Source organism: Lampetra fluviatilis, chromosome 24 (genome assembly GCF_964198595.1).
Source record: "Lampetra fluviatilis chromosome 24, kcLamFluv1.1, whole genome shotgun sequence".
NCBI lineage: Eukaryota > Metazoa > Chordata > Hyperoartia > Petromyzontiformes > Petromyzontidae > Lampetra > Lampetra fluviatilis.
Window position 1 is genome coordinate 1,926,863 of NC_136298.1, and position 15,442 is coordinate 1,942,304.

General features: G+C 47.9%; 8 non-coding genes across 8 annotated transcripts; all 8 read left to right on the top strand.

Moving 5' to 3' along the window:
- The first annotated feature begins 1,187 nt into the window (after positions 1–1,187).
- TRNAL-CAG (transfer RNA leucine (anticodon CAG)) lies at positions 1,188–1,270 on the top strand. Its single transcript has one exon. It is a non-coding gene; the product is annotated as a tRNA-Leu (tRNA).
- An 808-nt stretch (positions 1,271–2,078) lies between these two features.
- TRNAL-CAG (transfer RNA leucine (anticodon CAG)) lies at positions 2,079–2,161 on the top strand. Its single transcript has one exon. It is a non-coding gene; the product is annotated as a tRNA-Leu (tRNA).
- A 1,591-nt stretch (positions 2,162–3,752) lies between these two features.
- On the top strand, positions 3,753–3,835 carry TRNAM-CAU (transfer RNA methionine (anticodon CAU)). The gene has a single exon. It is a non-coding gene; the product is annotated as a tRNA-Met (tRNA).
- Positions 3,836–10,907: 7,072 nt separating this feature from the next.
- On the top strand, positions 10,908–10,990 carry TRNAL-CAG (transfer RNA leucine (anticodon CAG)). The gene has a single exon. It is a non-coding gene; the product is annotated as a tRNA-Leu (tRNA).
- Positions 10,991–12,009: 1,019 nt separating this feature from the next.
- On the top strand, positions 12,010–12,092 carry TRNAL-CAG (transfer RNA leucine (anticodon CAG)). Its single transcript has one exon. It is a non-coding gene; the product is annotated as a tRNA-Leu (tRNA).
- An 809-nt stretch (positions 12,093–12,901) lies between these two features.
- On the top strand, positions 12,902–12,984 carry TRNAL-CAG (transfer RNA leucine (anticodon CAG)). Its single transcript has one exon. It is a non-coding gene; the product is annotated as a tRNA-Leu (tRNA).
- An 809-nt stretch (positions 12,985–13,793) lies between these two features.
- On the top strand, positions 13,794–13,876 carry TRNAL-CAG (transfer RNA leucine (anticodon CAG)). Its single transcript has one exon. It is a non-coding gene; the product is annotated as a tRNA-Leu (tRNA).
- An 809-nt stretch (positions 13,877–14,685) lies between these two features.
- Positions 14,686–14,768, top strand: TRNAL-CAG (transfer RNA leucine (anticodon CAG)). The gene has a single exon. It is a non-coding gene; the product is annotated as a tRNA-Leu (tRNA).
- The last annotated feature ends 674 nt before the right edge of the window (positions 14,769–15,442 follow it).

Here is a 15,442-nt window from a genome sequence, read left to right on the forward strand (position 1 = left end):
CGTGGTGTGGACGCGCGCGCCGGGAGTGACAGATGACGGGGCGGCGCGGCGTGGGTGCTGAGGCACGCTGAGATGTGGGAAAACAGGATCGTAGCCAGCGCCCAGTGATTGGTCGAATAGGATGGGTGCTTGCAGCGACGTCCGCAGGTGGGGTATAAAGAAGGACGCGCGAGAGCACTCGGGGAGAGTTACCCAGTTGAAGACCAGAAGACGGAGCTGAAGACCTAGTGCCCCGAGACCCCTAGTCCCGCCGTCCTTGTGGGGACCGGGGCCCTGTGTGGCTCGGAGGCGAGACTGTGGGACCCGGGGTCCGACGCCCACGTGGGTCGGGCTGGGGACCCACAGTCAAGACGGACACCCCGGGCAGGGAGTGTCCCGAGTAGCTCAGTGGGCGTTAGTCGCCAGGGTAGCTAAGTGGGTGTTGGTCACCCGAGTAGCTCAGTGGGCGTTAGTCGCCGAGTAGCTAAGTGGGTGTTGGTCACCCGAGTAGCTCAGTGGGCGTTAGTCGCCAGGGTAGCTAAGTGGGTGTTTGTCACCCGAGATACTAAGTGGGTGTTTGTCACCCGAGATACTAAGTGGGTGTTTGTCACCCGAGTAGCTCAGTGGGCGTTAGTCGCCAGAATAGCTCAGTGGGCGTTAGTCGCCAGGGTAGCTAAGAGGGCGTTAGTCGCCAGGGTAGCTAAGAGGGTGTTAGTCACCCGAGTAGCTCAGTGGGCGTTAGTCGCCAGAATAGCTCAGTGGGCGTTAGTCGCCAGGGTAGCTAAGAGGGCGTTAGTAGCCAGGGTAGCTCAGAGGGTGTTAGTCACCCGAGTAGCTCAGTGGGCGTTAGTCGCCAGAATAGCTCAGTGGGCGTTAGTCGCCAGGGTAGCTAAGAGGGCGTTAGTCGCCAGGGTAGCTAAGAGGGTGTTAGTCACCGAGTAGCTAAGTGGGTGTTAGTCATCCGAGTAACCAAGTGGGTGTTAGTCACCGAGTAGCTAAGTGGGTGTTAGTCACCCGAGTAGCTGAGTGGGTGTTAGTCACCTGTGAACGAGTTTGGTAAAATAAAGAGTGTGTTACCCGTGAAGTCGTCTCCCGCCGAGTTACTACATTACACTTAGATAAATAATTGGAATGTTTATTTCACATGAACCACGTGGATCGATTGCTGAGAATGGATTAAAATTAGCCTCTATTGGCACCATGCCACAGTCAGGATGGCCGAGCGGTCTAAGGCGCTGCGTTCAGGTCGCAGTCTCCCCTGGAGGTGTGGGTTCGAATCCCACTTCTGACAGCATGATGCTCTTTTGTGAATTAACAACAATTTTCTGTTTTGTGATTTCAATGAAGCTTAGCTATCGCAATAGAAATCAGAAATATTCGATAATGGAACAAGGCAGGAAAGTTTGGTGAATATAAATATGAGAAAAACAAAAGTCACACACAAAGAGTGATTGAGAGCATTACATATTTTGTATGGAGGGAAACACAATGCAAAAAATCACGTTGGTATGCAAGGGGTCGGCATAAAACATGTAAAATGAAAATGAATAACACTGCTATGACTGTTATACAACCAATTGTCTTCCTGTTGTAGGGCAGGTCGGATAGTGCGGCCCGCCTGGTGTGGATATGAAGTAACTTGATGATGTTACGTGAATCAGTTCTGTGATATATTTTTCCGTGAACCATTGTCTCACAAAGGGCATAGACCAGCGCTACACGAAGTCCAAATGTACGCTTCATACCATGCATGACACCAGCAGTATAATTTCGATTCAATTTGGCGATAAGATTCAGCAATACCCTCAATTAAACATGAGTAAGAATCACTGGATTTCCTTGATCAAATGCATCTTGGTTTTGAATATTCTTCACGGATGTTTCTGAGTAAATATTGGAATTCCCTCCTTCTAATATCATGCATCCGTCTAAATGACAACTAGGTTGTCCAAAAATGGTGGGTATTGTTTCGCTTGAATCACTTGTGATGAGGAAGTGTTCTTTCTTAGATAAATAATTGGAATGTTTATTTCACATGAACCACGTGGATCGATTGCTGAGAATGGATTAAAATTAGCCTCTAGTGACACCATGCCACAGTCAGGATGGCCGAGCGGTCTAAGGCGCTGCGTTCAGGTCGCAGTCTCCCCTGGAGGCGTGGGTTCGAATCCCACTTCTGACAGCATGATGCTCTTTTGTGAATTAACAACATTTTCTGTTTTGTGATTTCAATGAAACTTAGCTATCGCAATTGAATTGAGAAATATTCGATAATGGAACAAGGCAGGAATGTTTGGTGAAATATAAATATGAGAAAAAAAAAGTCACACACAAAGAGTGATTGAGAGCATTACATATTTTGTATGGAGGGAAACACAATGCAAAAAATCACGTTGGTATGCAAGGGGTCGGCATAAAACATGTAAAATGAAAATTAATAATACTGCGATGACTGTTATACAACCAATTGTCTTCCTGTTGTAGGGCAGGTCAGATAGTGCGGCCCCCCTGGTGTGGATATGAAGTAACTTGATCATGTTACGTGAATCAGTTCTGTGATATCTTTTTCCGTGAACCATTGTCTGACACAGGGCATAGACCAGCGCTGCACGAAGTCCAAATGTACGCTTCATACCATGCATGACACCAGCAGTATAATTTCTATTCAATTTGGCGATACGATTCAGCAATACCCTCAATTAAACATGAGTAAGAATCACTGGATTTCCTTGATCAAATGCATCTTGGTTATGAATATTCTTCACGGATGTTTCTGAGTAAATATTGGAATTCCCTCCTTCTAGGATCATGCATCCGTCTAAATGACAACTAGGTTGTCCAAAAATGGTGGGTATTGTTTCGCTTGAATCACTTGTGATGAGGAAGTGTTCTTGCTTATGTAGTATAGTAAACTACGGCGGGAGACCACTTGACGGGTAGCACACTTTATTCACACTTGGGTTGTCACAATAACACGCGTTGTCACTACAACTCACGCTACACGTTCCACCTGACACGTGTGGTATCTACAGCTCACACTACACGTTCCACCTGACACATGTGGTATCTACAGCTCACGCTACCCGTTCCACCCGGCTACACACACACGGGCATTCCAGCCCCGTAGCATCCGGGGGAACCTCTAGACCCACCCCAGCTTGGGTACGGATCACGACCACTGGGTCCCGCGGCCCGGTCCTCACACGGACGTCCGGCCCCCGGGTCCCAAGGTCCCGCCTCTGAGCCACACAGGGCCCCGGTCCTTACAAGGACAGCGGGACTAGGTGTCTCAGGGCCCAATCTCTTCCTCCTCCGTCTTCCGTCTTCACTGGTCACCAACTTCTCCCCGAGCGCCCGCGCGCACCGCCTTATATAGCCCTCCGCTCCAAGGAGACGGAGCCTATGCGGACCGCGATGTGAGCACCCACCCTAGCCGACCAATCATCACGCGCTGCCACTCGATCCCTTCTTGTGTCAGCGCACATAACCAATCACCACGCGCTGCCACACGATCCATCACTGTCAGCGCGCGTCACCAACACACAGCCAATCACCATCACATAACCCATGACCCCGCGCTGACCTACGATCCCTCACCGTCAGCGCGCGTCACCAACACACAGCCAATCACCACGCGCTACCCCACGATCCCTACCACCAGCGCGCATCACCACTACACTTAGATAAATAATTGGAATGTTTATTTCACATGAACCACGTGGATCGATTGCTGAGAATGGATTAAAATTAGCCTCTAGTGACACCATGCCACAGTCAGGATGGCCGAGCGGTCTAAGGCGCTGCGTTCATGTCGCAGTCTCCCCTGGAGGCGTGGGTTTGAATCCCACTTCTGACAGCATGATGCTCTTTTGTGAATTAACAACAATTTTCTGTTTTGTGATTTCAATGAAGCTTAGCTATCGCAATAGAATTGAGAAATATTCAATAATGGAACAAGGCACGAAAGTTTGGTGAATATAAATATGAGAAAAACAAAAGTCACACACAAAGAGTGATTGACAGCATTACATATTTTGTATGGAGGGAAACACAATGCAAAAAATCACGTTGGCATGCAAGGGGTCGGCATAAAAGCATGTAAAATGAAAATTAATAATACTGCTATGACTGTTATACAACCAATTGTCTTCCTGTTGTAGGGCAAGTCGGATAGTGCGGCCCCCCTGGTGTGGATATGAAGTAACTTGATGATATTACGTGAATCAGTTCTGTGATATCTTTTTCCGTGAACCATTGTCTCACAAAGGGCATAGACCAGTGCTGCACGACGTCCAAATGTACGCTTCATACCATGCATGACACCAGCAGTATAATTTTGATTAAATTTGGCGATAAGATTCAGCAATATCCTCAATTAAACATGAGTAAGAATCACTGGATTTCCTTGATCAAATGCATTTTGGTTATGAATATTCTTCACGGATGTTTCTGAGTAAATATTGGAATTCCCTCCTTCTAGGATCATGCATCCGTCTAAATGACAACTAGGTTGTCCAAAAATGGTGGGTATTGTTTCGCTTGAATTACTTGTGATGAGGAAGTGTTCTTGCTTATGAAGTATTGGAAATGACGGCAGGAAACTCCTTTGACGGGAACACACTTCTTTTATTAAATCTTGACTTGCAACGATACAACGCGTGGCCTCTCTTCTTCACAGTACGGTCACCATACAACGGTACAACTCGTGACCTCTTCTCTCCGCTCCACACTTCTCTCGACTCCCGTAGATTCTGTGCTGCTGGCTCTCTGTGCCTCGTGTAGACTCCGCGCCTCGGCTACACTCTTCTCTCGTCTCGTGTAGACTCTGCGCCTCGGCTACACTCTTTACTCGTCTCGTGTAGACTTTACACATCTGGCTACACACTCTTCAGTACCCGTCTCGTGTAGACCTTACATCTCCGGCTACACACTCTTCAGTACCTATCTCGTGTAGACCTTATACTCTCTCTGGCTACACCGTATGCATTACTCGGCTCGTGTAGACCTTATACTCTCTCTGGCTACACCGTATGCATTACTCGGCTCGTGTAGACCTTTCTCTCTCTCTGGCTACACCTTGTACATTACTCTCCATTACTCTACATTACTCTCCTCTCCGGGCTCTATCTCTGCACCTTCGTCTTCATTCCTAGATGGTTCCACTTCCTCCCCCTACTCCTCTGTGCATCACCTTATATATCCCTTCCTCCCGGGAGACGGAGCGGATGCGGACCTCAACGTCGGCACCGCTCCTCAGTTACCCAATCACCACGCGCTATCTCTACGATCCGTTTCCGCCCAGCGCGTGTTTCCACTCCTCGACCAATCACACCGCGCTGCCACCCGATCACTCCCTCTCAGCGCGTCGCCGGCACCCAGCCAATCAGCAGCACTACCCCCACCCGCGCGCTGACGCCTGCTCCTCCCCGTCAGCGCGCGTCACCACACACACCCACGTACATACGCGCTGGCACACGACGTACACCCCCAGCGCGTATCACCACTACATCACCCCCTCCCACATAGCTCGCAGCCGGCCCGGCTGCTAACAACAACCAACCGCAACGATAAGACGACAACCAAAACAACACAAAAAAAAAACCCGTAACCCCCCAGTGTGCCCCGTAACATAACAACAACAACAACAAGAACTATGTACAAATTGACAACGAACACAAGAAAAGTCAACAACAACACAATACAAGCGAATTCCAGAAAACGAACGCGCCCAGCGTCCCTGCGACTACACGCAGTGACGAGGCGCTCCAACTGCCCCGACTCCTCACGAGGCGGATCACGCAAAGTAGCGCGACCTGGCGCGAGTCCGTCTGGCTGGTCCGTCGTATGGGGCGGGACACTGACGACCGTCCGGCGGTTCCGGCTGCTCCAGACGGCGCGGAACGGGCCTGAAAGGGCCGGCCCCGCCGCGGAGATCCGGCCGCCGGTGGTCGGCAGCTGTCAGTTCCGAGACACCTGGGAGCAGATCAGGCGAAAATACGTGTGGATCAGGCAGAGACATTTCCCCCTGTGGGTCGCCGGTCACGTCACACGCTCGGCCCTCACGACACAAGGGGAGGCCATATGGAGGCGAGAACAGTTTCAGTCGGGAGGGGTGAACGTACCAACGGCGCTTTCCCCACTTTATCTGAACGCACTGGGGCCGTGCAACGCGCACGACCTCCACGGGTCCCCTCCACGGTCTCAACAATTTAGGCGACGTAGCCAAGGGTGCCTGAGGGCAATGCAGCCAGGCCCTGTCACCTGGTTTCCATTCGTGCATGGACACCTTCCGTGCCCGCAACCGTTCATTAGCAATTTGGCGAGCCCGCGAATTAAGCCGTGCGGCCTCCCTCGCCTCTGTCAGCTTGTGAATATTAAACTTAATATGTTCTGCCAATTTAGAATTATTTCGTGGAGCGGACAGGCCAAGTTGCGTTTCCATTGGCGGGTCAGCTTCCCGACCGTACATCAAATAGAATGGGGAAAACCCCGTAGCTGCATGGGGGGCCATTCTATACGCGGCAAGGACCCCCGGGACCTGCAGGTCCCAATCTACATGTGCCTCACACACCTGCTGGCACAGCATGGAAGTCAAAGTTTTATGAAGTCTCTCCACCATCCCGTCTGTCTGCGGGTGGTACGGGGAGGTACGCACCTTCTTGGTACCCAACAGATCGCACACCTCTTGCAACAATTTACTCGAATTTTTTTTACCTTGGTCGGTGAGCAGGCGTTCGGGAGCCCCCTTGTCCAGGACATAGCCCTGGACGAAGGCGTCCGTCACAGCCGCTGCCGACTGGTTAGCGAGAGGCCACGCCATAGGCCATCGAGTAAAGTATTCGACCCCCACTAACAAGTATTTATTCCCTCTCGGCGTGACTGGAAAGGGCCCCAAAATATCGAGTGCAACGAGCTCGTTAGTGCGCGAGACCTGAATAGATTGCAGCGGTGGATTAGCTGCCACGGGCGGTGGTTTACGTCTGGCGCACTCAACGCAACCCTTCAGAATATTTACCACATCACTTCCCATTCCCGGCCAGTAATAGTCACGCTGAAGCAGGGCAAGCGTCTTGTTAACTCCCAAATGCAAGAGGCGTTCGTGGGCCGCCAAAACAACCCTCCCCCTTACAGCGGAAGGCACCACGAGTGCGTTCCGCCGGGACAAACTGTCCCATCTTAATAACATGCCCTGCTTAAGTACATAGGAGCCGGTGCGCTCCTGGTCCCCCTCGGGACCCCCCACCTTGCGGCGCAATGCTTGCAGCGAGCTGTCCGCCATCTGGAGACGGCCCCATTCGCTGAGCGACAACGAGAGCAGCGAGTCCCGACCCTGAGAGGCAGTGGAATCATCCACGATCGGTGCGCCCGCTGTCGCAACCAGTGCCTTCATCTCCCCCTCAAGCGTCGGTTTACAGCGCGCCGATCCCGACAAACACGCGCATTCATTACAAGGCAACAACCGCGACAGGCAATCGGCATTTGTGTGTCGCAACCCCTTACGGTACGTAGTCGTAAACTGATAGTCCTGGAGGACTTCCAACCACCGCGACAACTGGCCCGAGGGTTGGGCGACCCTCAATGAATACTGTAGCGCCGCGTGGTCCGTTCGGACCGTAAAGTGACGACCATAGAGATATGGTCTGAACTGTTGCACAAAAAAGACAATGGCAAGCAGCTCGCGACGGGTGACGCAGTAGCGCTGCTCCGCCGGAGACAACACCCTACTACCGTAGGCGACAACTCTTTCGACACCCCCGACGACTTGGGATAGCACCCCCCCAATGCCCGTGTTGCTAGCATCCGTGTCCAGCAAAAAGGGACTCGTAAAATCGGGATAACAAAAGGGTGGGGCACCCACCAAGGCGTCCCGGAGGGAGCGAAATGCGGCTTCCTCCTCCGGTCCCCATTTGAACTTCACTCCCTTCGCCGTTAGAGCGTGCAAGGGTTTTGCAATAGTGGCGAAGTGCTCAACGAACCGCCGGTAATAAGAAGCAAACCCGATGAAACTACGCACGTCGGAAACGGACGTAGGTGTCGGCCAAGAGCCGACACAATCCGTCTTCGCGGGATCGGTGGAGATCCCCGAAGAATCGACAATGTGACCCAAGTATCTAACCGACTTACGAAGGAGGTGACATTTGGCCGGTTTAAATTTTAGCTTAGCCGATCGCATTCGCAAGAACACCCCTCTCAATCGCTGGAGGTGTTCTTCAAATGTTTTACTGAAAACAATGACATCGTCCATATAAATCAAGCATGTATCCCACTGCAAGCCCGACAAAACCAACTCCATAAGTCGCTGAAACGTCGCTGGAGAGGAGTGAAGTCCCATGGGTAACCGGTTAAACTGGAACAGCCCCCCTGGAGTCCGAAATGCTGTCTTAGGTTTCGACTCTTCGTCGAGTGGCAACTGCCAAAACCCCGATAACAAATCAAGAGTCGAAAAATATCGCGCACCAGACAATGCATCGAGGGACTCATCCATCCTGGGAAGCGGATACGCGTCAGCCACAGAGATCTTATTCAGGCGACGGAAATCAACGCAGAATCGCAGGGACCCGTCTTGCTTTTTAACCAGCACAATAGGCGCTCCCCACGGGCTGGAGGAGGGCGAAATAATGTCGGCTTCTAGCATTTCGTTAACAGCCGACTGAACATGTTCCTTCTCCGCAGGACTCAGTCGGAAGGGATTTAGCCTGACCGGCGCCGCATCGCCCGTTTCAATGTGGTGGTGCAACAAATCCGTGCACCCAATGTCATACTTATGTTTACTGAACACATCAGAAAATTCTATGAGCAACTCGCGCAGCGCACCCAACTGCACCGCCGACAAATCGTCCGAGGCGGCGCATAGCGAATGGATCCACTCAAGGTCCTCCCTTAGCTCAACGTTCTGCGTGGGGCTCGAGCCCACCTGCGCAACCAACCCATCATCCACAGGGACCCGCGCCGCGTAAACCAGCACGGTGCCCTGTTGAATGACAGCTGGCCGCGACCCAGCGTTCAAAACCACTACAAACGGATCCCTGTCAGCCCGCACCAAGGTGTGAGCCACCGATAAATCAAGACCCCCGACAGCCTTGTTAGAAGGACCCAAAGCATACTTTGTTCCGAAGCCTCCCTCACCCAGGGGAATTAACATCTGTGAACCCGGGGGCACATGCACGGTCTGTGTCGCCACCGCTTGTATTGTAGCGCACGCCGTCCGAATGTCAGTAGGGCTCGTTAAAAATGCAATCCGGCGACCCGATGGCAGTTCAATGCATCGTTGATCGATAAGAATTTTAATGGGCATTTTAGCCAAAAAATCAGTGCCCAAAAGACAAGGAACCGCCAAAGAAGACGAAACGAAAACGGGTCCCGACAATTTGATATCTCCAATGCAAATGGACGCCCTAATCTGACCGATAATGCCCAACGATCCCCCGTTAGCGGCGTAAAATGGCACATCCACCGGGAGCAGCGGACGACATTGGACTGGAAGAATATTATAAATGAGGTCCGATATAATAGTTGCCGATGCCCCCGTGTCCACTAACACCCTAATCTCGACCCCATCAATAGATCCCGTAACAACGGACGAACCCGCCGAAGCAGCCACAATTCTATGCCCCAATTCCGCCCATTCAATATCTCCCTGGTCCCGACCGAACCCCCCTGGCCGAACCGAATCCCCGAACCTTAACCGGCCCTTCTCCGCCGCGACGCGGCGTCCCATGTGTGTCGAGCATACAGACCGAGCGTGTGAGGTGCCGCGACTTGCCGGGGATTGTAGAGATGACTTGGGCTCTCGGTCGTCGTCCAGCCGAGCCCCCATGGCGCGCTGACGCGGAGCGCGGCACCCGGACGCCACGTGGCCCCGGAGGCCGCAGTTATAGCACGTGACGAGGGTCGGAGTAGATCTCGGCTGCTCCGACTTTCGGCCTGATCGCAGAGGCGACCGAGCCCCCGGCCTCCAGTCCCCTGGTCGTCCCGCGACGAACGCCTCCTCTCGTGGGCTGACGACTTGGGGTTCGGTGACCACCGAACCCGGAGCTGCAACCAACTCCTTGTTTCCGTTGTAGGGCCTCGTGCGCTTGAATACTCGTGGCGACTCTCAAAGAAGAAATATCAATCTCGTCAGCTGTGTTGATGGGGACCCCTAGGTCCTGCGCCAACTTAAGCAGCTGCAATGAAACTTAGCTATCGCAACAGAATTGAGAAATATTCGATAATGGAACAAGGCAGGAAATTTTGGTGGATATAAATATGAGAAAAACAAAAGTCACACACAAAGAGTGATTGAGAGCTTTACATATTTTGTATGGAGGGAAAGACAATGCAAAAAATCACGTTGGTATGCAAGGGGTCGGCATAAAAACATGTAAAATGAAAAGTAATAATACTGCTATGACTGTTATACAACCAATTGTCTTCCTGTTGTAGGGCAGGTCAGATAGTGCGGCCCCCTGGTGTGGATATGAATAACTTGATGATGTTACGTGAATCAGTTCTGTGATATCTTTTTCCGTCAACCATTGTCTCACAAACGGCATAGACCAGCGCTGCACGAAGTCGAAATGTACGCTTCATATCATGCATGACACCAGCAGTATAATTTCTATTCAATTTGGCGATACGATTCAGCAATACCCTCAATTAAACATGAGTAAGAATCACTGGATTTCCTTGATCAAATGCATCTTGGTTATGAATATTCTTCACGGATGTTTCTGAGTAAATATTGGAATTCCCTCCTTCTAGGATCATGCATCCGTCTAAATGACAACTAGGTTGTCCAAAAATGGTGGGTATTGTTTCGCTTGAATCACTTGTGATGAGGAAGTGTTCTTGCTTAGATAAATAATTGGAATGTTTATTTCACATGAACCACGTGGATCGATTGCTGAGAATGGATTAAAATTAGCCTCTAGTGACACCATGCTACAGTCAGGATGGCCGAGCGGTCTAAGGCGCTGCGTTCAGGTCGCAGTCTCCACTGGAGGCGTGGGTTCGAATCCCACTTCTGACAGCATGATGCTCTTTTGTGAATTAACAACAATTTTCTGTTTTGTGATTTCAATGAAGCTTAGCTATCGTAATTGAATTGAGAAATATTCGATAATAGAACAAGGCAGGAAAGTTTGGTGAATATAAATATGATAAAAACAAAAGTCACACACAAAGAGTGATTGAGAGCATTACATATTTTGTATGGAGGGAAACACAATGCAAAAAATCACGTTGGTATGCAAGGGGTCGGCATAAAAACATGTAAAATGAAAAGTAATAATACTGCTATGACTGTTATACAACCAATTGTCTTCCTGTTGTCGGGCAGGTCAGATAGTGCGGCCCCCCTGGTGTGGATATGAATAACTTGATGATGTTACGTGAATCAGTTCTGTGATATATTTTTCCGTGAACCATTGTCTCAAAAAGGGCATAGACCAGCGCTTAACGAAGTCCAAATGTACGCTTCATACCATGCATGACACCAGCAGTATAATTTCGATTAAATTTGGCGATAAGATTCAGCAATACCCTCAATTAAACATGAGTAAGAATCACTGGATTTCCTTGATCAAATGCATCTTGGTTATGAATATTCTTCACGGATGTTTCTGCGTAAATATTGGAATTCCCTCCATCTAGGATCATGCATCCGTCTAAATGACAACTAGGTTGTCCAAACATGGTGGGTATTGTTTCGCTTGAATCACTTGTGATGAGGAAGTGTTCTTGTTCTCAGGTTTTTTCGGTAAAGTCACGTAGGTAAAACATTAAAAGTAATGAAAGTAAAATAAAACAAAAATAAAAATAAAATTCACGACGTTTCTTTTTGTTTTATTTTACTTTCATTACTTTTAATGTTTTACCTACGTGACTTTACCGAAAAAACCTGAGAATATGAATCATTGCAGTCACGAAAGCTTCAAATCTAGAAGTGTTCTTGCTTAGATAAATAATTGGAATGTTTATTTCACATGAACCACGTGGATCGATTGCTGAGAATGGATTAAAATTAGCCTCTAGTGACACCATGCCACAGTCAGGATGGCCGAGCGGTCTAAGGCGCTGCGTTCAGGTCGCAGTCTCCCCTGGAGGCGTGGGTTCGAATCCCACTTCTGACAGCATGATGCTCTTTTGTGAATTAACAACAATTTTCTGTTTTGTGGTTTCAATGAAACTTAGCTATCGCAATAGACTTGAGAAATATTCGATAATGGAACAAGGCAGGAAAGTTTGGTGGATATAAATATGAGAAAAACAAAAGTCGCACACAAAGAGTGACTGAGAGCATTACATATTTTGTATGGTGGGAAACACAATGCAAAAAATCACGTTGGTATGCAAGGGGTCGGCATAAAAACATGTAAAATGAAAATTAATAATACTGCTATGACTGTTATACAACCAATTGTCTTCCTGTTGTAGGGCAGGTCGGATAGTGCGGCCCCCCTGGTGTGGATATGAAGTAACTTGATGATGTTACGTGAATCAGTTCTGTGATATATTTTTCCGTGAACCATTGTCTCACACAGGGCATAGACCAGCGCTGCACGAAGTCCAAATGTACGCTTCATACCATGCATGACACCAGCAGTATAATTCCGATTCAATTTGGCGATAAGATTCAGCAATACCCTCAATTAAACATGAGTAAGAATCACTGGATTTCCTTGATCAAATGCATCTTGGTTATGAATATTCTTCACGGATGTTTCTGAGTAAATATTGGAATTCCCTCCTTCTAGGATCATGCATCCGTCTAAATGACAACTAGGTTGTCCAAAAATGGTGGGTATTGTTTCGCTTGAATCACTTGTGATGAGGAAGTGTTCTTGCTTAGATAAATAATTGGAATGTTTATTTCACATGAACCACGTGGATCGATTGCTGAGAATGGATTAAAATTAGCCTCTAGTGACACCATGTCACAGTCAGGATGGCCGAGCGGTCTAAGGCGCTGCGTTCAGGTCGCAGTCTCCCCTGGAGGCGTGGGTTCGAATCCCACTTCTGACAGCATGATGCTCTTTTGTGAATTAACAACAATTTTCTGTTTTGTGATTTCAATGAAACTTAGCTATCGCAATAGAATTGAGAAATATTCGATAATGGAACAAGGCTGGAACGTTTGGTGGATATAAATATGAGAAAAACAAAAGTCGCACACAAAGATTGACTGAGAGCATTACATATTTTGTATGGAGGGAAACACAATGCAAAAAATCACGTTGGTATGCAAGGGGTCGGCATAAAAACATGTAAAATGAAAATTAATAATACTGCTATGACTGTTATATAACCAATTGTCTTCCTGTTGTAGGGCAGGTCGGATAGTGCGGCCCCCCTGGTGTGTATATGAAGTAACTTGATGATGTTACGTGAATCAGTTCTGTGATATATTTTTCCGTGAACCATTGTCTCACACAGGGCATAGACCAGCGCTGCACGAAGTACAAAAGTACGCTTCATACCATGCATGACACCAGCAGTATAATTTCTATTCAATTTGGCGATACGATTCAGCAATACCCTCAATTAAACATGAGTAAGAATCACTGGATTTCCTTGATCAAATGCATCTTGGTTATGAATATTCTTCACGGATGTTTCTGAGTAAATATTGGAATTCCCTCCTTCTAGGATCATGCATCCGTCTAAATGACAACTAGGTTGTCCAAAAATGGTGGGTATTGTTTCGCTTGAATCACTTGTGATGAGGAAGTGTTCTTGCTTAGATAAATAATTGGAATGTTTATTTCACATGAACCACGTGGATCGATTGCTGAGAATGGATTAAAATTTGCCTCTAGTGACACCATGCCACAGTCAGGATGGCCGAGCGGTCTAAGGCGCTGCGTTCAGGTCGCAGTCTCCCCTGGAGGCGTGGGTTCGAATCCCACTTCTGACAGCATGATGCTCTTTTGTGAATTAACAACAATTTTCTGTTTTGTGATTTCAATGAAACTTAGCTATCGCAATAGAATTGAGAAATATTCGATAATGGAACAAGGCAGGAAAGTTTTGTGGATATAAATATGAGAAAAACAAAAGTCACACACAAACAGTGATTGAGAGCATTACATATTTTGTATGGAGGGAAACACAATGCAAAAAATCACGTTGGTATGCAAGGGGTCGGCATAAAAACACGTAAAATGAAAATTAATAATACTGCTATGACTGTTATACAACCAATTGTCTTCCTGTTGTAGGGCAGGTCGGATAGTGCGGCCCCCCTGGTGTGGATATGAAGTAACTTGATGATGTTACGTGAATCAGTTCTGTGATATATTTTTCCGTGAACCATTGTCTCACACAGGGCATAGACCAGCGCTGCACGAAGTCCAAATGTACGCTTCATACCATGCATGACACCAGCAGTATAATTTCGATTAAATTTGGCGATAAGATTCAGCAATACCCTCAATTAAACATGAGTAAGAATCACTGGATTTCCTTGATCAAATGCATCTTGGTTATGAATATTCTTCACGGATGTTTCTGAGTAAATATTGGAATTCCCTCCTTCTGGGATCATGCATCCGTCTAAATGACAACTAGGTTGTCCAAAAATGGTGGATATTGTTTCGCTTGAATCACTTGTGATGAGGAAGTGTTCTTGCTTAGATAAATAATTGGAATGTTTATTTCACATGAACCACGTGGATCGATTGCTGAGAATGGATTAAAACTAGCCTCTAGTGACACCATGACACAGTCAGGATGGCCGAGCGGTCTAAGGCGCTGCGTTCAGGTCGCAGTCTCCCCTGGCGGCGTGGGTTCGAATCCCACTTCTGACAGCATGATGCTCTTTTGTGAATAAACAACAATTTTCTGTTTTGTGATTTCTATGAAGCTTAGCTATCGCAATAGAATTGAGAAATATTCGATAATGGAACAAGGCAGGAAAGTTTTGTGGATATAAATATGAGAAAAACAAAAGTCACACACAAACAGTGATTGAGAGCATTACATATTTTGTATGGAGGGAAACACAATGCAAAAAATCACGTTGGTATGCAAGGGGTCGGCATAAAAACACGTAAAATGAAAATTAATAATACTGCTATGACTGTTATACAACCAATTGTCTTCCTGTTGTAGGGCAGGTCGGATAGTGCGGCCCCCCTGGTGTGGATATGAAGTAACTTGATGATGTTACGTGAATCAGTTCTGTGATATATTTTTCCGTGAACCATTGTCTCACACAGGGCATAGACCAGCGCTGCACGAAGTCCAAATGTACGCTTCATACCATGCATGACACCAGCAGTATAATTTCGATTAAATTTGGCGATAAGATTCAGCAATACCCTCAATTAAACATGAGTAAGAATCACTGGATTTCCTTGATCAAATGCATCTTGGTTATGAATATTCTTCACGGATGTTTCTGAGTAAATATTGGAATTCCCTCCTTCTGGGATCATGCATCCGTCTAAATGACAACTAGGTTGTCCAAAAATGGTGGATA